Source organism: Rhinolophus sinicus, linkage group LG01, assembly GCF_036562045.2.
Source record: "Rhinolophus sinicus isolate RSC01 linkage group LG01, ASM3656204v1, whole genome shotgun sequence".
Classification (NCBI taxonomy): domain Eukaryota; kingdom Metazoa; phylum Chordata; class Mammalia; order Chiroptera; family Rhinolophidae; genus Rhinolophus; species Rhinolophus sinicus.
In genome coordinates, this window is record NC_133751.1 from 33,274,116 (window position 1) to 33,298,503 (window position 24,388).

At 34.7% G+C, this 24,388-nt stretch overlaps 1 long non-coding RNA gene across 9 annotated transcripts in view; it reads left to right on the forward strand.

Annotated features, from left to right (window-relative positions):
- The window catches only part of LOC109449577 (uncharacterized), a 473,005-nt gene that overhangs the window by 247,651 nt on the left and 200,966 nt on the right, over positions 1–24,388 (forward strand). For 7 of the 9 annotated variants that reach the window (XR_012494658.1, XR_012494653.1, XR_012494647.1 and 4 more), the window contains 2 exons: positions 15,718–15,858; positions 19,919–20,019. The exons of 1 other annotated variant lie outside the window; for it this stretch is intronic. This is a non-coding gene — a long non-coding RNA (uncharacterized LOC109449577). The remainder of the gene's footprint in view (positions 1–15,717; positions 15,859–19,918; positions 20,020–24,388) is intronic. One more of the 9 variants, XR_012494654.1, reaches the window with a different exon arrangement.

Genomic DNA, 24,388 nt, shown 5'->3' on the forward strand with positions numbered 1-24,388 from the left:
AAAAGCAGTATGCTTGTTTTTCCCTGGGATTTTTTTTTATGTTAAACTGCATTATTGAATAACTATCCCCTAGATTTAGCCCTCTTTCCAACTCAGCTTAAGTGGCTGGGCAACTCTCTGCTGAGGTCTAAATCTAGGACGTCACTGAAAACTATCAGACTAAGAATCATAATTCCCAGGCACTAGCACCAGTCCATTAGAAGCTCAGTGTGAATCTCTTAAGCTATTAGTAACTCAGTTTTCTTAACTTTAAAATGGGTATAATGAAGATACTATCCTATAGGGTAATTTGAGGACTAAATTAGGCAATATGTATTGATCCTTAAGAATAGTCCCTGGCATACAGTTAAAGTGATATAAGTATTAGTAACAATAATGATAATAATAATAATATCTGTAAGACTCAATTACCTTAGTCAAAAGAGTCACATTTATAATTAGGGAATTTGCCACTTAGGTACTTCTAGTTTTTTGACAATCAAATCTGTGAGCACATTTATGTGGTTTATTGAGAATATACTTGTTTAACTACAATGAGATGCTATTTCATACCAAGTCCAGTGACTAACATGAAAAATACTGACAGCTTCAAATTTTGGTAAAGATGTAGAATGTTTGAAATTCTAATATATTGCTGGTGGATGCTTAAACCGGATTAACTACTTTGCTGTTTTGTATTTCCTTTTAAAGTAAACATAGCCTATAACCTAGCAATTCCACTCCAATTTATTTACCCAAGAGATATGTAAATATATGTCTATAAGAAGGCTTGTACAAAAAGATTCAAAGCAGGTTTTTTCATAATGGCCCTAAACTGTGAACATCCCAAATGTCCGTCTACTAGTAAACAAATAAATAAATGCCACATATGCTTACAGTGGAATACTATTTAGTAACAAACTAAAAGTATGGACTTTTAATATACATTACAACCTGGATATATCTCAAAAACATTATGTTAAATGAAAAAAGCCATTCACAAAAAAGTATATGTATTGTATACTTCCATTACATAAAGTTCAAAGAATAGGCAGAACACATTTGTGATGATAGAAATTAGAAAAGTTGTTACCCAGGAGTAGGTGGATTGATTGGAAGAGGACATAAGTGAACTTTCTAGAATGATAGAAATGTTCTTTTTCTTTGTTGGGATAATAGCTTCACAGGTGTATGTACGCATTTATCAAAGCATGAATTGTACACTTCAGATCTACACATTTAAGTGTGTATACAATTTATCTCAATAAATTAGTAAATACATATATATTTGTCTCATATTTTAGGATAGTTTGCAAAAACATTGTCTATAATTTTTAATAAAACCAACATATTATTGTTTCCAGATGTTTGGCCAAACATTATTCATGAGGGTGTTTCTTGATGAGATTAGCATTTGAATCAATAGACTGAATACCTCAAATTATGCTCCCTAATATGGACGGGCCTCATCCAATTAATTGAGGATTTGACTAGAACTAAAAGGCTGAGTAAGAGGGAACTCCTCCGGCCTGACTTGTTGAGCTGGGACTTTGTTCTTTTCAGGCCTTTAGACTGAGACTGAAACATCTACTCTTCTCAGGCCTCCAGACTGTCAGCTTTTGGACTAGAATTTACACCACCAGCTCTTCTGGTTCTCAGACCTTTGGACTCAGACTGAAACTACACACCAGTCCTCTTGGGCCTCCACCTTGCTGTCTGCAGATCTTGGGACACCTCAGCCTCCATAATTGCATGAACCCATTCCACACATATAGTAATATATAAACACTGACAAATACAGAAGTACTATATATTATATATTATATATTATGTATATTATATAAATAGTTCTTCTGTATTTGTCAGTGTTTATATATAACTATGTGTGTGTGTATGTGTATGCACATAAACACTAATATAATCATGTATTTATATTTTTGATCAATTCACTTAACTTTGGGTCTTGCTAGAAATATGAATTAAATGAGTTTCCCTTATGAATCCATAGTCAAATAAGTTGATTTTGTTTAATGATCAAATATTGATTGGTCATAGGACACCGTTAGCAGCATAAAAGTGATTGTATTTCACACATTCATATCAGACAACTGACTACTTAGTCATGTCGCCTTCCACTCCCTGTCTTCTGGAGATACTAGTCCACTTGGAAGCTAATTTCCTCGGCATAACTCTTTTACCTTGCTGTAAAATTTTATTCTTAGAATTGAACCTCACATATTTAATTAACTCTTGGCTACATAATTCTCAACATCATTTTCTCAGTTATTGTCATCACTACTTCACCATCATCAGAGAGACATTAGCTTAATGGTTACGAGCATAGACTTTACCTCCAGAATTGCTAGCTGTTTGCCTTTAGTTAACCTCTCTGTACCTAGTTTCCATTGCTGTGGAAATAGTACCAGTTTCCCATTTTTGTTGCCACAAAATAACTTAATGCATTTCAAATACTTGAACAAATGTTCAGAAGAGCAGTGGACATAAAGTGATATCATCATTATCAAAAATAAAACTCTGTATATTGATACATTGCATTTATTACCATCATTAAGCATATATTATGTACCTGCCATGAGCTTTCAGGATTTTAAGGAAAAAGAGAGAGAGAGAGAGAGAGGACACAAGCTTTTCTAGTTTTATGAGCTATACCACCTAATGGTCATATTAAGCATTCACACATTCACATGTAGACCACATGATTAATTATAAAGTCATTTCAAAATATATATTGCATATGAAGTTAAAATATAAAGTATGGAGGAATATAAATTTGGTCTTATCTTAAATTTACACCTTCTCTTGGAGCATAATAATTTAGAGCAAAAATAAATGTATTGAAATGATACATTTTCATTGTTATATAAATGAAAGATTTATATAACATATTTTTATTACCATATACTTTTATAACAATTATCATGTAGCCTAAAAATCCCATTCCAAAAGGAGAAGAAATGGAAGACCAATAAAATTGAGTTGTCAATACTAACTAAATCAGTAACAGAACAAAGACCAAAATCTGATTTGGCTGACTCCCAGTTAGGATTAACTAAAATTTTTCATAAATCTAGCAACTAAAGAGATAGTATGAAGACGAGTTAAATTAGAGAAGAGTGGAATTTCATTTCAGATCATTAGAGGGAGAAACATGATTAAGATGAAGGAATAATTGTAGGATCTTGCTTATGATGGCTTTTACCTTAATTTTAAACCTAAAAATATATGAATCAAAAATGATGTCATTAATTTCTTGAGCTGGTTTTTCTTCGACTATAATCTCAAAACCATAATTTGTTTTCACTGAAGTAGTGAATAGTGCATCTTTGTTTACACCTTCTAACTTCCTTCAGGAGGCTATGGATAGAGTTCACTCTCCCAAAAAAATCCAATTTCTTCAACTGTGCACAGAAACTCTGTCTCTCTTTCTCTCTCAAAGACTTTTTGTTCACCCCACCACCACTTTTTCTTTATAATTTTCATCATCAATATCTCTCTCCTAAATTATTTCCATCATCAAACAAATATTTCCTATCTTTAAAAAGACTTACCTTGAACTTTTATATGAGGTCTGGCAATTAAGTTCACAAAATTGTTGCAACGATGTTGCTAACCTCTTTTGATATCAGAGGGATTATTCACTATGAATTTGTACCAACTGGACAAACAGTTAACCAAGTTTACTATTTGGAAGTGATGAAAAGGCTGTGTGAAAAAGTTAGACAACCTGAACTTTTCGCCAGCAATTCATGGGTCTTGCATCACGACAATGCACCAACTCACATAGCACTGCCTGTGAGAGAGTTTTTAGCCAGTAAACAAATAACTATATTGGAACACCCTCCCTACTCACCTGATCTGGCCCCGAATGACTTCTTTCTTTACCTAAAGATAAAGGAAAACATTTTGATGACATTCAGGGTAATACAACAATAGCTCTGATGGCCATTCCAGACAAAGAGTTCCAAAATTGCTTTGAAGGGTGGACTAGGCACTGGCATTGGTGCATAGCTTCCCAATGGGAGTATTTCGAAGGTGACCGTAGTGATATTCAGCAATGAAGTATGTAGCACTAGAGTGAGTTTGCAAACTTAATTGTCAGTATATTTCCAGCTTCTGTATTTTATAGCTCCCTTCAACAGCAAACTTTCTCAAAAAAGATCATTTATTATCACTATTCTCACTTTCACTCTCTCATTTGTTACCTCTCCTCAGTCTGATTTTTAACTTTTTATGTCCTTTGTCATTGGTTATGCCAAAGTTATCGATGACCTCTAGCAGATGTTGTATCCAGTGCTCACTCTTATAGGCTTAATTTAGTAGATATCTTAATGGAATGCAGTATTGCTGACCTTTCTTGATATGCTTCACTTATTGTGGCACACTATGTTTTCCAAAGATGGCTGCACCAATATTTCTCACATGCTTTTCCAACAAAGTGGCATTGAGAGACGGCATTTATGTTTCCTCCCTTCCCCTGTGAAGTGGGGTCTATGTTTCCTTCCCTTGAACTTCAGTGGATCTTTGAAGGTTGTTGACCAATGAAATGTGGTGGATTTAATATTGCATGGTTTATGAGAGTAGAGGATAAAAGGTGATGTGGCTTCCACCTGGCTCTCTCTCTTCTGACACATACCTTGGGAGCCCTGAACTGATGTGTAAGAACTCAACTTACCCGAAACCATTACTCTGGAGCGATTACATGGAGGTATTACATGAAGTTAGAGAAAAATGCTCTAGACTCCCCAGCTGTTCCATTTCCTACTTATGAGTCTTTACAGTATAGGCTCCAGTCACATGAGTAAAAAAGCAAGCTTTCCATGATTTCAGTTTTCACCCCAAACTGCCCCAGCTGGTATTTGGTAAAATGGAGTAGAGTAGAGCCCTGCTTAGTTTGGTGATTAGTAAGAAATTAAAAAAAATAAATAAATAAAAAATAAAAAAAAGCCTAAGTTTTGGAGTGTTTTTATTACACAGCCATAATAATGGAAATACTTGTGACTTCTACTGTAATAGGCAATTTGGATTTCCCTCACCTTCACTAGTTCCTCTTTCAAATCCTCTTTTATTGACTTCTATTTGTGTAATCAGCATTCTAATAGTAGAGTTTTCCAGGATCTGGGATTCCTATTCTTTTCTAAATACATTGTCTAAATTGCTTTATTTCATCATAGCCCATGGTATTTTATGTGGATGACCTCATCTCCCCCACCACATCACATTTCTATCTCTGATGTCTCCTCTGAATCCTTTAACTTCTAGGCATATATATGAAATGGCCTACTTAACATCGACACTTGGATATTTTTTAAGAGATCTAACTTAATGCATACAAAGCCAGGCTCTTAACCGTTTCTCCCTGTAAAACAGAACATGAACCTTGTTTACTCATAGTGCTCCTCATCTCAGAAAATAGGATTACAATTCACAGAATTTCTCAAGCACAAAATTTGGAAGTAAATTTTGATTCTTTCAGTGACTGCATCTTCTATTTTCACTGATTACACTTCTATGATGTATCGCCAAACTTTTCTTCATCTTTACTTCTTCTCCCTAGTGGAAGCTGCCATCATAACTTTCCTAAGCTATGGAAATAACCTCTTTAATTGTCTCCCTCCTTCAGTTTTACTACACATCATTCTATTTTTTACAGGATAGCCAGAGTAATATTTTCCCACAAATATCAGATCTCATTCCTAATCTGGTTCAAAGTCCTTTAATGTCCTCTCATATGGGCAAATTTTATTTTCCAAAGATGTCTCCCATATCCTGATCTTCTAATACGACTTGACGACACTATTATTCCAGTGGAAGTGACACTATAGGTGATAAAATCAGATAAAACCATGCCTGTTCTCTTGGACACTTGCTTTTGATTCCAGACCCCATGCTTGAATAAGACCTTGCAGCCTGTGGAGAGGCCTATATGGAGAAGAACTGAGACCCCCATCCTCAAATACGTTCCCAACCACTTACCAGTGTTAATTTGCCAGCCATATGAGGGAGCCATTTTGACATCTGGATCAGAGATGGGCTATCTACATCTAGATCTGCTGAGATTGCAGAATTATGAGCAAAGGAAATTGTTGTTGATAGTTCAAGTTGCTAAGTTTGGGGAAAGTTTCCTTTTTAAATATAATAATAGAAAACGAACACAGATTTTGGTACCTGAAAGTGGGATTCTGCTGTAAAACCCTAAAACATGTAGCACTGGCTTTGGAGCAGGCCATAAGAGAAAGTTAGAAGTCTTGACAAAATGTTAGCAAAATCCTAAGAATTTTGAGTCTGTCTTTGACAACTGAAAGAAAAATAAAGAAAATGTGATTGAAAGATGTTTGGACTGAAAAAAATTTTGGCAACAATATTACCTGAAGTAACATGGAAAATAGGAAATATTCCACTGAACTCAATGATCAAGCTAAAGGGATTTTCAGGCAACATATTTGAAGTGTCACCTGAACTTTTTACATTGCCTATGATATAATGTGAGGAGGACTGAGCTAAAAATGAACCCTTAAAAATAAAGAATCCAGAACTTTCTTAGTTTCAGAATAAATCTGTTTCTCTTTCCAAATCTCTCTAGGAGGCAAATGATGCTTAAATTTAGAACTGGCTTACAGGGGGACAATCGATAGTACTGTAAAATTCATTATTAAGATCTCAGACCTGAGATGGTTCCTCATTGAACCTTTCAGACAGACAAAAGCCGTTCTGTGGATCATAATGGTGTAATTTTCAGTCCTCTCCATGATATAATAAGGCTTGTAAGCTTCTCAAGGATGTTATCCCACAACAGCGTTGTGGTGAGATCAAGGAAGAGAATGACTTAAAAGATTTGTGGTTATAGCTTTTGTCTGATGGAGTGACTTATGAATCAATACACAGAAAGCCTACTAAATTGCTAAAGGAATTGTATCTACTTGTAATAAAAGGAATATCACAACATGACAAAAGACCCTGAATCCTCAAACCTTTAGAAGCAGAAAAAAAGGCTTACGAAGCCTTAGGGAAAAGGAAGGTGGACTCAGAAGGAAGGACCAAAAATGTATTGAGTTGAGCCAAGAGCCATGGAGAATAACACCCAGGGATTAGGACTGAACTCTGACCAAGGAACTGGTAACATGTACCTGGGTGGATTTCAGAACTGATGTGAACCAGTGGCTACGGTGTTCCTTCCCTTTTGCTGCCATTTTGAATGGGAGTTTCTATAGCAGTTATTCAGTGCCTGTTACATCATTAATTTGAGTATTTGGAGATCTAGAAAAATTATCTCCTTAAGTCATATGTGTCATATGCCATCTCATTGTAAAAAAGAATGCTGAAAAAGCAGTACGTAAGTAACTACTGCACATGAGTATCATCTATTTGCATGTATCTGTCTGGTTTTTACAACACCACTTGTTAAAGTGATTGTTCTTACTCCAGTGTATATTTTTACCATTTTTACCATAGATTACCATAGATTACCATTTTTTACCATAGATTAGTTGACCTTAGAAATAAATGATTGTCTATTCTTGGCTCTCTATTCTGTCCCATTGATCTATGTGTCTGTTTTTGTGCCAGTACCATAATATTTTGATTATTATAGTTTTGTAGTATAGTTTGAGATTAGGGAGTGTCATACCTCCAAATTTTTTCTTCTTTCTCAAGATTGCTTTGGGTATCCGTGTCTTTTGTAGTTCCATGTAAATTTTAGGATTATTTGTTCTAATTTCTAGAAGAATGACATAGGTATTTTGATAGGAATTTTCTTGAATTTATAAATTGCCTTAGGTAGTATGGTTATTTTGATGATATGAATCCTTCCAATCCATGAGTACATTATATCCTTCCATTTATTTGTCTTCTCTTCAATTTCTTTCTTCAATGTTTTATACAACATACAAAAATAAACTCAAAATGGATTGAAGACTTAAATGTAAGGCCTGAAATAATAAAACTCCTAGAAGAAAACATAGGAAGTAAACTATCTCACATCAGTCTGAGAAATATTTTTTTGGACACATCCCCTCAAGCAAGGGAAACAAAAGCAAAAACAAACACGTGGGACTACATCAAGCTAAAAAGCTTTTGCACAGCGAAGGAAACCTTCAACAAAACAAAAAGGCAACCAACTGAGTGGGAGAAAATATTTGCAAACGATATATTCAAGAAGGGATTGATATCTAAAATACATAAGAAATGCATACAACTCAACAACAACAACAACAACAAAACAACCCCATCGAAAAATGGGCAGAAAACACGAAAAGACATTTCTCCAAAGAAGATATACAGATGGTCAATTAATATATGAAAGGATGCTCAGCATCACTAATTATCAGGGAAATGCAAATCAAAACCACAATGCAAACCAAAATCACACCAGTCAGAATGGCTATTATCAAAAAGTCAACAAGCAATATGTGTTGGCCCGGATGTGGAGAAAAGGGAACACTTGTGCACTGTTGGTGGGACTGCAAACTGGTGCAGCCACTATGGAAAACACTATGGAGATTCCTCAAAAAAAAACTCAAAATGGATATACCATGTCACCCATCAATTCCACTTCTGGCTATTTATCCAAAGAAAACAAAAACCTAATTTGAAACAATATATGTACCCCTATGTTCACTGCAGTGCTATTTACAACAGACAAAATGTAGAAGCAACCTAAGTGGTCATATATAGACAAATGAGTAAAGAAGGGGTGATATATATATATATATATATATATATATATATATAATGGAACATCATTTGGCCATAAAAAAAAGAATGAAATCTTACCATTTACAACAACGTTTATCAGCTTAAGGGGCTTTTGCTAAGTAAAACGTTAGGGGGAGAAACACAAATAACATATGGTTTCACCTATATGTGGAATCTAAAAACAAAACAAAAGAAAAACAGTCTCATAGAAATAGAAACTAAAGGGATGGTTACCAGAAGGGAGGAGGTGGGGGAATGAGTGAAAAAGGGGAAGGGGAATATAGTCAATAATATTGATAAGTTTACAAGGTGAAAGATGATTACTAGAATTAGTGGGGTGATCACATCGTAAGGTATAAAAATGCTGAATCACTATCTTGTACACCTGAAACTAGTATAACTGATATATGAGTAAGATTATATACCAACTATGCTTATATGCTTAAATAAAAAAAAAGTATCATCTACACATAGATCTGATTTAGATAAGATTCTTGACTTTGAGTTGATGCAATTATTGAATGAGACTTTTCAGTCTTGGGAGAGCAAATGAATATATTTTACACATGGGAAGTATAAAAATTATTGTAACCTGAAGACAAACTGGCAGATTGTATTTTTTAATGATGGCTTTAACAAGACCTCCCATCTAACCTTTTTTTACTATATGACTTTGTTACTCTTCCCATCAAAAGCTGGGAGGATTGTGACAATGAATGCTATATGACTTTTGAGAGTGGGTCATAAAGCATGGTACATCTTTCTAGGTTACATAGAATGATTGCTTCTAGTACCTAACCACTATGTTTGTATAATGCTAAAAGTCCTGTGTAGAGAGGGTCATGTGAAGAAGAATCTAGGCACCTGGATTACAGTCTTGACTGAGCTCCCATCTCATAGCCAACACTAACATCCCAGTGATGTGAGTAAGCCATATTGAATCTTTCAGCCCCCAGATGAACTTTCAGCTGGTGCTGCATGGAAGATTGCAGATTTGTGAGCAAAATCATTAATGTTGTGGTTTAAGCCACAAAGTTTTGTAGTGGTTTGTTACATAGAATAGCCAACAGATACAACATTGAACATAAAAGAAAATCAAACACCTTCCTTGTCCTATGAAGCCCTGCATGATCTAATTTCTACCTGTTCTCCAACCTCACATCATACTATTCTCTACTGTGCTTGCTTTGTTCCAGTCACACTGACTTTTCTCCTGTTTTCTAAAATCTAGCTAGTTCGTGTCTTTAGGCTTCGTCATTGTACCTCACCTGATGAAAATATTCTTTCTCCAGGTCTTTAATTCAGGCTGAAGTTTATGGATTACCAAGAATTCCAGCCCATTTATTTTTATCATGGCACTTATATGTATCTGTCTATCTATATCTACATATCTACCGTGTTTCCTCGAAAATAAGTCCTAGCCAGACCATCAGCTGTAATGCGCTTTTTGGAGCAAAAATTAATATAAGACCTGATATTGTATATATTATATTATTATATTATATTATATTATATTATATTATATTATACTATACTGTATCACATCACATCACATCACATCACATCACATCATATTATACCCAGTCTTAGAGTAAAATATGACCGGGTCGTATATTAATTTTTGCTCCAAAAGACACATTAGATCTGATGGTTCAGCTGGGTCTTATTTTGGGGGAAACACTGTAGCTGTGTATCTGTCTACCTGTCTGTCTGTCTATCTATCCATCCATCTATCTATTATCATCTTCTATGTTCTCTCTTACCGTTCCCTTTATTAGACCAAACTCGATGAAAACAGAGACATTATATTTTTCAATTTTCTTCTCTATTACCTAGGACAGTAGTTGGCATATAGTAGATACTCCCCCAATATTTGTTGAGTGAATGGACCGATGGAAAGAAATATGAATTCTATTTTACATCATGGAGCAAAAAATAAATTTACATTTAATACAATATTTATTTTCTAGAAAAAATGATGCTATCTTTTTTTATTAAATTTATTAACTTGACGTATAAAAATGTTTATAATCTTGTGATATTGCGCAAAATAGGTTGATTTCTATACCACCTGGATCATCTTTTTGAATTTCTCATATCAATAAATAGCATAAAATAAAATCAAATTTTCAGATAAGCTTAGATATTTAGTTACTTGATTATTTTCAATTGATATAAATATTTTACTTCCTGTAAGGACATATATATATATATATATATATATATATATATATATATATATAATTTTGAAATGTTCTTTTTTTTTAATGCCTCTTTTTTTTATTTGGAGTTTAGTGTTACACTATTAAAAAAATTACTTTCCAGAGTATAGATAATAGTGAATAAAAGAAAACAAACAAACTAAATTTCCAGGAATTTGGAATATGAATCCTTGGCATAGTAGTGATATAGCTTTTCATCTAATCAGTATGTAAAACAGGGAAATAATTTTAACGTATTTAGTTGGAATTTACTTCTCTGCATGCCAAAGCCTGGGTAAGTGAGTGTACAAATATAGTTAGAAAGAGTTAGCCACCTCTTCAGAGTTCCAAAATTCATAAAAAGAATAGCCCTAGTGATTTCCTACCAAGGGTGGAGCAGTAGTTTGAGGTCTCATTAGCATCCAATTCTCACAGAGTCAGAGAATCTATTTAAATTTTAACCTGATGTTTGCAGCTTATCTCAATGTTCTTTGAGATTTCCTTAGATACATCCTTACTGAGAGATACACAAAATCCTTCAGGTTTGAGAGCAATAAAGAGCATGTGACAGCCTTAGGCCAACAGACGGTTTTTCACTATGATCACCACATCCCTGTTCTAAACAACCTCTACTGGTGGCTTTTGCACAAGAATCTATTGGGATTAGTAGTTGTAGACTCTAATTGATAATATTATTTCTTGTTTATATTCTTATTTCTTTGATAAGAGTGAGAGGCTGAGACTTCAGTAGATGTTACACTTATCTCTTATTGTATTAGCAAAATCATAATGCAATTCCACTTAAGTGCAAACACAGCAACAGCAATTATTACTTAATTGTAATTCCTAACTCACTGTAAATAAGCCAGCCCACACTTTACTAACCAATTTCCAATGCACATAAATAAAAGCGTACATTTAGCTTATCACAGTGCCTAACTCTCCCTGATGAGCAAAAATATTATATTGTGCTTATCTTGCAGTTTCACAAAATATCCCATTCATTTCCATACTGTTTATTCCCTGAAGCTATTATGTACAATATCACTTTCCTCATCACCTGCTTCCCACTGTTGGCTCCTTATCTTTTTCTTTAGACTCCTGCTTGACCTTTTTCCTCTATTAGTGACAGCTCCTTTGGCGATCTAGCTTCCTTCATTTTCCTTACCTTCTGATAATCTCATAACATCTTTCATCATTCAACACATATATTTTTTGCCTCTGCCATGCTATATTTGTAAAATACATAAAAGATTGGTGCTCTTATTTTATAGATGATGAAACTGAAGTACAGAAGATAAATGACTCTCTGGAGGCCATGATTTGTGGGCCTTGTAGTGGGTTTAATGGGAGGAAAGTGAGGTGAAATGCCAAATAGAGAAGTTAGAGAGAGCTGAGATGAGTGATAGAGACCTAAGAAAGAGGGAGTTAAATGGTCCAGAGCATAAATGACCTGAGGAACAGTCGAAATAAAAAGAGGGAAAGACTTTAAAATTGATGATCCCTCTGTTCTGATAACTTCAAAGTGCATATCAATTTGAAATCTCTATCACCTCATTGCATGGGGACAGATGATAAAAACACATACAGAGCATTTATCTCTTCCCAAAGCTTCCAAAATACACAAAATTCCTAAGATGTTGAGAGAAAGAAATAATATGAACATCTTAGATTTTATATCAGTTATTGACATTTCTTTTTATCCCTCCAAATACAGTTCATAAATTCAATTTAATATATTAGGTTGGTGCAAAAGCAATTGCGATTTCTGCATTTATTTTTAATCTTTTAAACCACAATTACTTTTGCACCAACCTAGTATTATTTAAACTTATCTACTTAACATGATATTGTTCAGTGGGCACATTCTATTTATTAAATATTAAGTACACATATTTCAGTGGCCTAAAATTATGCATTTATTATATTTTACGTATTTGGGAAGAAAAGTGACTTCAAAAAAGATTGTGGTCCCTAATATTATCACCTGCCTGATAATATCATCAACAGTGGACTTAAGGATGCTTTGTCCTTACTATGCTTTCTCAAAATTTACCAGTTTCCTCTGGTCATCTCTGGTTGCCTCAAGATTAGGTCCCTGTACACTTCTTTCTTCCTTTTTGTTTACATGGCCAATACTTTGTATATGATCGAAATCCAAAAGGTGCCCCTGGCATTCTGAAGTGTGCAAGCTGCAAAAATATATCTAATGGCCCTGCATCCGTTCCATATAACAGAATTTCTATTAGGTCCCCCAACAGAGCATACTCTAATTACTACAAAAAGAAAACAAACATATGCCTACTGATAAACAGATAATTTATTTGATGAGTGTCTACAATGAGGCAAGCTGTTTAAAAATCTTAGGAATTCAAAAGTGAATAGTACAGACCCAGCCCTACTTTCATAGAGCTTACATTCTAGGATGAAAAGTTTATTATTTATTATCTATAATAAATAATAATATAATAATAATAATAATAATAAAATAAAAATAGATAGAACAAAACATTGAGGAGTAATAATGCTAAGAAGGAAAATAAAGTGGGATAATAGGACAGACAGATATGGATGCTGTTTTAGGAAAAAGAAAACTTCTGTTAGGAGTGGAGCTATAAGCAGAAAAGCTACTCTGTAAGATGCTATATGAACAGAAATCTGAATATAGCAGATGAATCAGACTTCCATGCAAGTATGTGGAGGAATAGTATTTCGGGATGGAGGAATAACAAGTGAAAATGCCCTGAGACAAGAGTGTGCTCAGAGTACTTGAGGAAAAGCAGGGGAAACATTGTGCCTAGGGTGAAGTAGGCAACTAGTAGAATGATAGGAAATGAAGACCTGGAGAAAGCTAGGGATAAAGCCAACTAATGACTTATAAGCAAAATAAGACTGAAGAATTTATTCTAAGCACAATGGGGTACTACTGAAAGGCTTTGAGCACAGAAGTAACATTATCTGATTTGCCACTTAAAATGATCATTCTTGCTGCTGTGTGAAAATAGATGAGAGATCCAAGACAATAAGCAATGAGGCAAATTAGGAGGCTACAGAAGCTGACCATATTAAATATGATGATGACTTCACTTGGGTTGTTGTTTGTGGTGGAGGTAGGGAGAGGAATGAAAATAAGAACGTGCTCAAGCTAGCTCAGATTACCTTTGTTGTGACTACTTATCACTGAGAGATTAGATATGAGGTTTAAGACAAAAAGAAGGATGAAAAGTGATTCCAATGTTTTAATCCTGAGAAAATAGATAAGGGGTGGTGCCATTTTCTTTCATAAGGAACACTGGAAGACAAGAAAGTTGAGGGCAGAAAATAATAGGAATCAAGAGATTATGTCTGGAGCATTGAATTGAGGTGCCTAAAGACATCTAGTTAGAGATTATTGTGGTTTGTATTGGGTCAATTGAGCTAATCTGGAATTGTGTTTCCCAAAATTCCCTTCCCTGAATAGTTCTAAATGGGTCATAAGAGACATATTGCATGAGGTTTGGAAGGTAGAAGTGAAGCAGCAGCCATATTCTTTTTATTCTGAGAAGGATAACACAGGGAATGAGGTTTGTTTGAAGTGCACACATGTGGTCATTTATCTGCTGACTCACCTTGCTGATGTGAAGCAGGATCCAACTCTCAGAAACTTAAGGAGTATAAAAAAGAAAGCAAGTGTCTAGCACTGGTGATGTAATTTTCACTGTCGGCATTATAATGGATAAATGAATAGTGAGAATGAAGCATATCATTAAATAATGTGACAAGGGATTTATTTAAGTCATAATTAAAGAATCCTTGGCCAGAACAGATAACAGATACCTTTACACAAAGCTTGCATTGGTCCTGGAGCCTGGCAGGGGCTGGCAGTGTCTTTAAGAGGCTACAGAGTAAGATCTGCCATAGTTTTCTGGGCCTGTTAAAAATAGCCCTAGGCCAGACACATGCCATCCATCAGAATTAAGTGGATCACTCAGCACCTGCTTCCTGTACCCTGTCTTCTGTTATTCCATGTGCTTTCCCAAATACTGACGGGTCCTTGGCCCTTGCTTCTAGGTGTAACAGTGAGCTCTGCCCAGGGAAAAGGTAACAATCCCTGGAACAAGACATGCAAGCTGGGTATATATTTATCATCTCAGGATTGGGCTCCCATTACTAATAACAGCTGTTTTGTATCGAGTCCTCACTCTGTGCCAAGCTCTTGCAACACACATTCAGATTTATTTCATTTAATCCTGGCAACAGTGCAATAAGGCCAGGTCTACTATTATTACCATTTTGCATTTTAATAAACGTAGTTATAAAAATATTAAGTATATTTTTAAGGTCTCACAGTAAGTGGCAGAACAATAAGGATTCAGTCAAGTGCCACCTGCCACTAATGACTGATCTCACTATATTAAATTGCTCCATGGGTAAGCTTGCAGAAAGCTTCTTTCTCACAGAGATTTCTGGGAGTGTATGACTTGTTACTTTGAAATTAAACTCTGATGTGGGCCCGATATTCTTTGAAATCTTGATGGAGAGAGTAGAATCAGCAATAACTCTTGTGATATTTCAAAGGAAATAGCAAGTTTCTGTTTTGAAATTGGGATAACAGATATATCTTTAAGACAGGTGCTTTTATTAGTTAAAAATATCACTTGAATGAACCATATAACTAGGTAAATAAAAAGCTGACTCCACTATCAGAAAAGCCATTTCAGGCTCTTCATTATAAGCCATAAAAATGTTCTGTATAATAATGGAAAAATATGGTCACTCTGGTATATCTCTGCAGACCGGTATCTTCTGATTTTTTTGTTAATGGAATGTGACTTGACTGTTCTAGAAAACAACAGCTTGTGCTGTGGTGAATTCTGAGTGCTTGCTGGTGGAAAATTAGAGGCTGAATACCAAAAGGCAAAGACGATATTTTCCTGAGAGTCTCCTGGGATCCCAAGTCGAAGCAGTGGCAAGCTAGGTGACAAAGGTGAAGTATGGAGCTGGATCAACAATAGCTGGAATAAAAAGACAAAAAACACTACCCATGAGGCAGATGTCACCATCATAACCATGCATGTGCTGAAAAACATAGCCATAGTTATATAGAACAAAACTATTAGAAATAGAATTTCACATAATAATAGACTAAAAACATTTCCAGTAAACAGAGAATATCATTTTTTGAAAATACTCATCCAAAATTATTAGTTAAAAAAATCAATAAAATGCAACCAAAATTCATGTTATATTAATGGAAAACAGCATAATAAAATTAGAGTTTAAAAGCAAAAATAGTCAAAATTAACCTTTTAAAAATAAAAATAAATACTTTATTATTTGTGTTCAAGAGGAGATTAAAGTTTAAGTTATAGATTATTTGGAAATGAAACTCACTACATATCAAACCATACATCAAAATCATGCTTGAAATTTTATAGTAGCAAATGCATTTTTAACAAGGGTGATAATAAATGAAACTTGCATTCACCTCAAGAAGCTAACGAAATAACAAAATATACCCTAAAAAAGTTGAGAACCAAAACCAAGGTAGTTTATGGTCACTATGTCAAATAAAACTGAATTTGAACATACTTCTTGTCTTTCCATTAAACAAAAGTAAGAACAAGCAAAAATAAGTCAATTACTTGATCTATGAAAGTTAGATAGGACTGTGAACCAACTAAAATAGCTTTTAAACAAGACAGACAGCTTATTGATTAATACTCATTTTAAGACCCTCACTTCATGGTGGCCATCAATCCAAAACTATTATTTTGACCAGTTTCTCTCCTGGCAAGACTCACTTTAAACTCATCTAGTCCATGAACTAAAACCTCTGACATCTGCTTTCTGAGTGTCTCTCTTCCTCTGACGTCTGCTTTCTGAGACACTATACAAGACACTAATTATATTAAGGTGGTATTGTTTACTATATTAGGGCTAATAAAGTTAGCTTTGGTTGATGGATTATATTTCTGGAGGAATTTTAGGAAGTTAGTCATCTGAATGAAAAGAAAAAAATTCAGTAAATATTTTTAAAAAAATATTTAAATGAGGGGAAGTAACAAACCTTTTTCATAGAAAAATGTCCGGTACTGTATGGAGAAACTGACCATCAAGGAGGTGGAGCGAATTCTTGTTCTTTCTCTGTACTTCCCCATTGAAGATGGGCTAGACTTGCTGATATCCTCCAAAGAATCATATAAGGAAAGGGGGAAATGGTAAATTTACAGTGGAGAAAACTGACCAACACCTACCTTAACCAAATGATGAAGGTTAACATCACCAGTGATGCCCTAAGGACATCATTACCCCCAGATAGGAAGTGATGAGAAGGCACTTCCTTCTGTGGCATTCTTCCCCAAGCTCCATAGCACCAATCTAATCATGAGAAAAGCAACAGACAGACACATATTTGGGGACATTCAGAAGGAAAACAGGATACCTGCCCAGTGTGCCTTGAGATTTACAAAGTCCTGAAAATCAGTAAAGACTAAGAAACTATCATAGAGCAGAGGACACTGAGGAAATGGGACAAATATATGTAATGGGGTAGCCTGGTTTGAATCCTGGAATGAGGACACTGAAGGAAAACTGTTGAAATCCAAATAAATCTGGAGTTTAGTTATAGCAGCATTCAAAAAAAAAAAAAAAAAAAAGAATAAATTAGTAAATAAAACATAAACACAGCCAATAATCCTGATTAAAAACAGAAAAAAAAAATAATTAGTACTTACAAAGGGATATAACCAAAGATTCAGAGTTGATTTTTTTGTTTTTTGAACTTTTTAAGTTAAGTGTGTTCTTCCAGGACCCATCAGCTCCAAGTCAAGTAGTTGTTTTAATCTAGTTGTGGAGGGTGAAGTTCACAGTGGCCCATTTTGGGATCCAACCGGCAACCTTGTTGTTAAGAGCACTGCACTCTAACCAACTGAGCTAACCGGCTGGACCCCAGAGTTGATTTAAAAATGACTCTATTTTATTCTACTTTTTGAAAATGGAAATGTAATGACTTTTCTAAACCTGAAATACTTAAGATTTTTGTGAAAAAATACAAAACTTTATTTAAAAACTAAAGCATGCTAAAGTGCCGGTGTATGCCAAATGAACATATACACCCAATAAACTCTAATCACCATCAACAATTTAGTAAGGATATTGGTTAGCTATTTTCAAAGCTTATCTGAAAGAGTGAATGTGTAAGGAAAACCATGAATATGTTGATGGAAATCAATTACTCAGAGTGGTGAGCTATCACTGGCAGGTAGCAAACATGCTCTACAGTTATTGGTTAAAACAATACAGGGAAAGAGTAGTGCTTGTATATAATTTGCATAAAGATGCTAGGGGTATGCTGGGGGGAAAACACTGACTTAAGTTCCTGGTCTTTGAGATTCAAAGATTTAGAGTTCTGAAAAGGGGGACTCACATGGCCCTGACCAAGTTCTCCTTAGCAGGGAAGGTCATCAGAGGCCATAGAAGGGAACTCATCAGGAGTGAAGGCGGCATCATCTCAGAAAGCTCAGGTTGTTTACTGGTCAGGCTGATTCAATAAAGTGTGTGGATAAAACAAGCAGGCCCTGTGGATCCAGTCAGGCTGGCACTGGGGCTGTGGTATAGGGCTCTCCAGAGAAACAGAACCAACAGACATTTAGCATGGAAGTTGGTTAGTTATTTCCAAAGTTTAACTGGAAGAGTGAAAGTATAAGGAAAACCATGATTGTATGGAAATGTTGGAAATATATTTATGCCAAGACATTTTAAAAATATTTAAAAATAAATTAAATAGATTTAATGATGATATTATTTTGCACAAACTAAATCAGGGCTTGCAGCATAAAAATGGCACTACCTGATGTTGTATAGGGCCTTATGAGTTTGACACATGGGCTCTACTGTATCCCATGTGATGACTCAGTTCCTCCCTAGTGTTTTCCATTCACATTACCGTGAAATTTCTGTTGGAAAAGAAAAAAAATGGCATTATTTGGGCTTGACTTCTTAAGTAAGCATATCATCCATGGAGAAAGAGCATATTGTTGATGTTCTAAAACTACCTCAGTTCTTTTCTCATTTTCTCAGGGCCATTAAAGTAACCCCTCATGACACCAACTCATTTCCAAACTGATGTGCGATGTGGGCTCTGGAATCCCATGGCAGTTCTTGTTTATGGTGACCACCCTGGTGACCTGATATAAGCTCATGTATATAAAATGAAGAGGAAAATTAAACGATGCCCATTGAGAACTTGCGGATTACTGGAAGACATTTGCATACCTTTATTCAGTTTAAGAAACATGGGCCCTCAGCAAAGGTGAAAGCATTTTGAAAGCATTTTAAAGGAAAGGAAGTGCAGATTTTGGTCACTTTGTTCATTCAGTAAGGAAAAGATGAAAGATGCTATAATTGTACTTAATACCAGAGCAGCTTTTAGTACAGACGTCTAAAGCTTGAGCAGAGTCAAAAACAGGTCTATTGCAACAGAATGCACCCTCCTATAAGCAATACAGTGAATTTCATAAAATAAACACATTAATAGTCAATTCTGTATAATACAGAGTTATGAAGAACTTGAACAGAATATGGAAGACACATTTCCTGTACTGTGAATGCTTATAATCAACCAAAAAAAAAGTCAAATAGTCATGTAGAATAAGGTTTCAAGTCTGTCTGAATAACTGCCAAAACAAGTGGTAAAAATAATAAATACTTCAAAAATTCTGAGGGAGTTTGATTATTAGAGGGCATGATATGATATAAGGTACAGGAATTTGCCCTAGTAAAAATTTTTATAATAATGGACCATAATAAAATTCTGATTACTATAACACCAAATCTGTGTATTAAAAAACTGGCCAAATCATTATATTTCATCAAAAAATGGGATCTCAAATTTTAACTTCATTTAGACATATTGTGTTGCATGCTTAACACCTATAGAGAGAATTAATTTATATAATTATATTTATTAGATTCTAGAATTAGTGAAACAATTAAGAAACTATGATTATTCTGGATAATTCATCTCTGATTTGAACATGTTCCAGGTACCAACCATCTCTACTGTTTAACCAACTGTTCTAGAACAGACCATGGAATTTGCCTGGAGTGAGGATGACTAAGAATGATGACTTGGACTCAATTCTAGGTGATTTTTACTTTGATTTTTTTCCAAAGAAGCAAATAAACAAAGTGACTGATGCAATGAGATAAGGAAGTAGGTGTGTGGATACAATGACATACTTTGCCTCTCACACATCACCGAGCTGCTTCCAAATTTGGCGGTCTTGGCAATCCATTGGGAATGAGATGCAGCTGAATCAGAGTGAGATCTGTGGACTCATGGCCTTTTATGTCCCCAGTAGTCATGTTAGCACTCAGAAGCAACTTACACTATCTTAAAACGTAATAATTCCATCATTTAGAAACCTGCATCGCCATGCCATCTCTGCAGGGCCTTGGAGGTTCACTTTTATGAGCACTGAGGCATAGTTGGGCCTATCATACTACTAGTAATCCAATATCCTGTTTCCCTCTTTACCAGTGCATGGAAAAATTGCTTCTTAAAACAAAGGGAAAATGCAGGTACAAGAAATAAAGAAAATAAGAAAAAAAATGATATGTTTTTAATAAAATAATTCCAAATTATTTTGATAAAACATAAACTATACAGGATTATCTCACCATAGAATACTCTGCAAGGTTTTTTATTATTTTGAAATTTTATGAGTAGTCTCCATAATATACTCAGGAAATTTAGTATACAAATAAATGTTATCACAAATGAAATAATGGCATATTTATATATGATGTGATATATGAACTCCATCTGATACGGCAGCATCTTTTACATCCCCCCCTTCCTCTCAAAATAGACTGTGGAACATTATAAAATAGATTCCCTTTAGTTCATGACTTGTTCAGTTGCAAATTCATGTAAACTACAGGATCAGTTTGGCACCTGCTGTGATCATGAGTCTACTGCTGTTTCTCTAATCAGAAAACATTCCTATTAGATAAACCATCTGGCTTGAAAAGCATCCCTTTTGCATTCAAAATGGTTGTGTTAGAATTCAGCCAAAGTATATTTTAAAAGGAAAGATATGTCAGCAAGACCAGTCTGTTTTCAAATGGAATAGTCCTCTATTAAAATACCATTTATGGAATAAAAGCCATCTAATGAAAATATTACACAACATGAATATGTTCTAGTTACATGTGAAGAGGTAGGTGGTGGCAATCTTTGGCTCAGGCCATCCACTGAAATCTGCTAAAATGCAGTCGGTCGTAGTCATCATCTGAGCAGAGCCAACTAAATTGCCCATCATCTGATTGCAATTATTTTCATTGAAGTTAACATATCCTGAATGTTGCTTTGTGACCATCAGTATTACCTGTGGGTCCTAGGGTACTACTATTATTTGGTTATTGTCTGAATTATGTTTATTCTTGTGGATGTGAGTCATTTTTATTTATGCTCATATTCTTCAGGCTATATATATTTTATATCATTTAGTAAAAACAAACAATAAGAATATAATTTTGCTTTAGAAATATTTCATAGGAACTTAAAACATCTAGCCTTAATAGTTTAAGTGAATTTTGGGCACTGCTAACAGAATAAATAAAATATTGAAGCATGAGTGTCTTAAAGTTAATTAAAGCTTAAGGGTCACCAGGAAAAATGTGAAGTTTCAAAGAAATGCTGTTATTTGATCTTTTCTCTCTAATTATGTGTTTATCAAAATTGTATTGTATGCACGCGCTCGGTAAGATGTTCTTAGTTATATCTCAAAAAATAGAGACAAGGTCCCTGCCTGCGAGGAGTTTGCATCTAGTAGAAGTAGCAAGACTAATAGATAAAATAACCGCCTAGTCATGATATAGTGCCTGTGGACTGAAATTTAATTGAAAATAACAGAAAGATCATAAAAGAGAAAATTAGAATGGTGGAGGTAGAATTTAGAATTGTTTCGATGGTTCTGTTGGTGTTAGAAGGATAGAAGGCAAAAGGCAAGACCCTTGAAGTGAACACACACGGAAGAGCAGAAATGTGTACAGGTGAAATGACCTTTTACATAGCACATAATAGAATTTGAATTTGGATATGTCTAGGGTTTCCAGGCGGGAATTCCCGCCCTTTCTCTGTAATTTTTTTCTCTTTTCCGTTCCCAAATTCCAAGATATAAACTGTTTTCTGTTCTCCACTATGAATCGTTTCCACAAAGTGACAGCCGATACTACCAGCCATCTGGGTTCAAGGAGCCGATTTTCCCGATTTCCCAACCAACTTTTCCCAGGATTCAGGAATGGGAAAGTGAAAAAATTTCCTGAGAACAGGCTGGAATTCTCACCTGAAACCCTAGATATGTCGGACTTAAGGTATTGATAGCTATCCAGACTCCTTGTAATGTGAGCCAAATCATTTAGTATTTGCTTACACAAATCAATTCCCTCATTTATTGCTTTTATTTTCTCAATTGGACTGTGAGCTCCTTGCTACTGGGCATATATCATATTCTGGAGCACATACTAATTTATGATGCTTTGAACATTGTGGCAATCGAATGATACTTTTTCAAAGAAAGAATGTTTGAATGAGTACATAATAAATTCTGGTCATGTGATGTGTGTGTGTGTGTGTGTTTGATTAAAAACACATCTGTCATTTTCTGCTAACAATCCCAAAACTTTTTTATTGGCAGTGTGGCAAGTGAGTGTAAAGTGACTTTATTAAATTAATGTAAAAATATGATTATGCTGAAGAGAAAGAAATTGTAAAGATGAAATCCGAGGATTCCAGAAAATCCTAACAGCCTCCTCAGATTGACTTTTTTATCCTTTCTTGTTACCATTTCTTTTTTTTGCTGGCTTTAAAGTCCCACTATTGAAATCACTCTTTCGGAAAATACAACAGATATGAAATCATTGTCTCCAGGAGACTACCAAGAACACGCTTTATATTTTTGGAACTGTTATGTATTACTGGATCTAGAAATAGGTGTTGGAATACTTTGCCATCACACTATTAACAGGGACATTTTCATCAGATCTGGTAAAAACTTTGAAAGTAGGAAAGAGAGTTTTGCTCTGAAAGAAAATGATGAAGTATAGTTACATTTCAGTAGGCAGGGGAAAAAAAACCACACAGAAACAATTGCTAGGACTTGGGAAGGAGCACCATAAGTAATTAAACAAAAGCAAAAGCAAAGTGTGCCAAAACAGATCTACCTGCATATTCAGGGCGTGTGTGTGTGTGTGTGTATGTGTGTGTGTGTATGTGTGTGTACACATACACATTGTTATGCATCGTATAAAAGTCATGTCTCATAAATAAGCTGGTAAATTACAAAAATAATAAATAAAATAATAAATTTATAATAAGAAATAGTTACTTTCAATAATTGATGCTTATGTTCAATCTCAATATAAGCATCTTCTATTTTCTATTAAGAAGTACTTAAGAGTGGGGATTCAATAAATGTATTTAGCCAACAAACCCGTTTCTGATAGACATACAGGTTAATAAAAGTAACATATGCCATTTATTGATTATTTACACATGCCAGGTACTGTGCTGAGTGTTTATATATTCATATTTTATGATTCATTTCTCACTAACTCCTATGTTTTTTTAATAAATGAGGAGACTGTCAGACAGAGATATAAGAGCCTCTGCAATGCCATAGAGCAGAGCCTATGAATTTAATGCCTTAGCATCCCCATGCATTCTGACGCCAGTCTCGAAACAAAGGAGGAAATGAATGACTCAGTGTTGTTTTTATTGTTATGGTTGACATTTTCCAGATCTAGTGGACTTCCAAATCAGGATACTGTTCAGTAAAATACACTCATTAAAGTTGTTGGGGTGAACAACAAATAAGTGTTACCACTTGAAGGATGACAGTCTAGTTTGAGGCAAGACTTTTTGAAAGCCTTCAGTAAACCCAGAAGTGTGGATCTAATTCACAACATCTGAATCTGAGGTACTCAAGCTTCAAGGGCTTGTTGAATGATCATGAGAATATGCTATTGGATTCTTCTGATCTTGCCAAAAAGAAATAGACGAAACATGAAAGTATTCATGAATAAGCAATTGAATAATGATATGTTTTAACCATGGTTATGCATATATATATATATATATATATATATTTTTTTTTTTTTTTTTTTTCCCTTTCCCCATTCTTATTTTTTATATTAGCTTCAGGTGTATAAAAAAAATAATGATTAGACATTTACAACCCTCACAAAGTGATAACTGCCCCTCCCAATCTATTAGGTTAATGCAAAAGTAATTGCAGTTTTTACAACTATGTTTAACCTTTTAAATCGCAATTACTTTTGCACCAACCTAATACTACACTTGTGACGTCATATATAGCTATTATAATACCATTGACTAGGTATATTCCCTATGCTGTACTTTACATCCTGTATATTTAATTATAGTTGACATTCAGTATCATTCTATATCAGCTTCAGGTGTACAGCACAGTGGTCAGGCATCTACACAG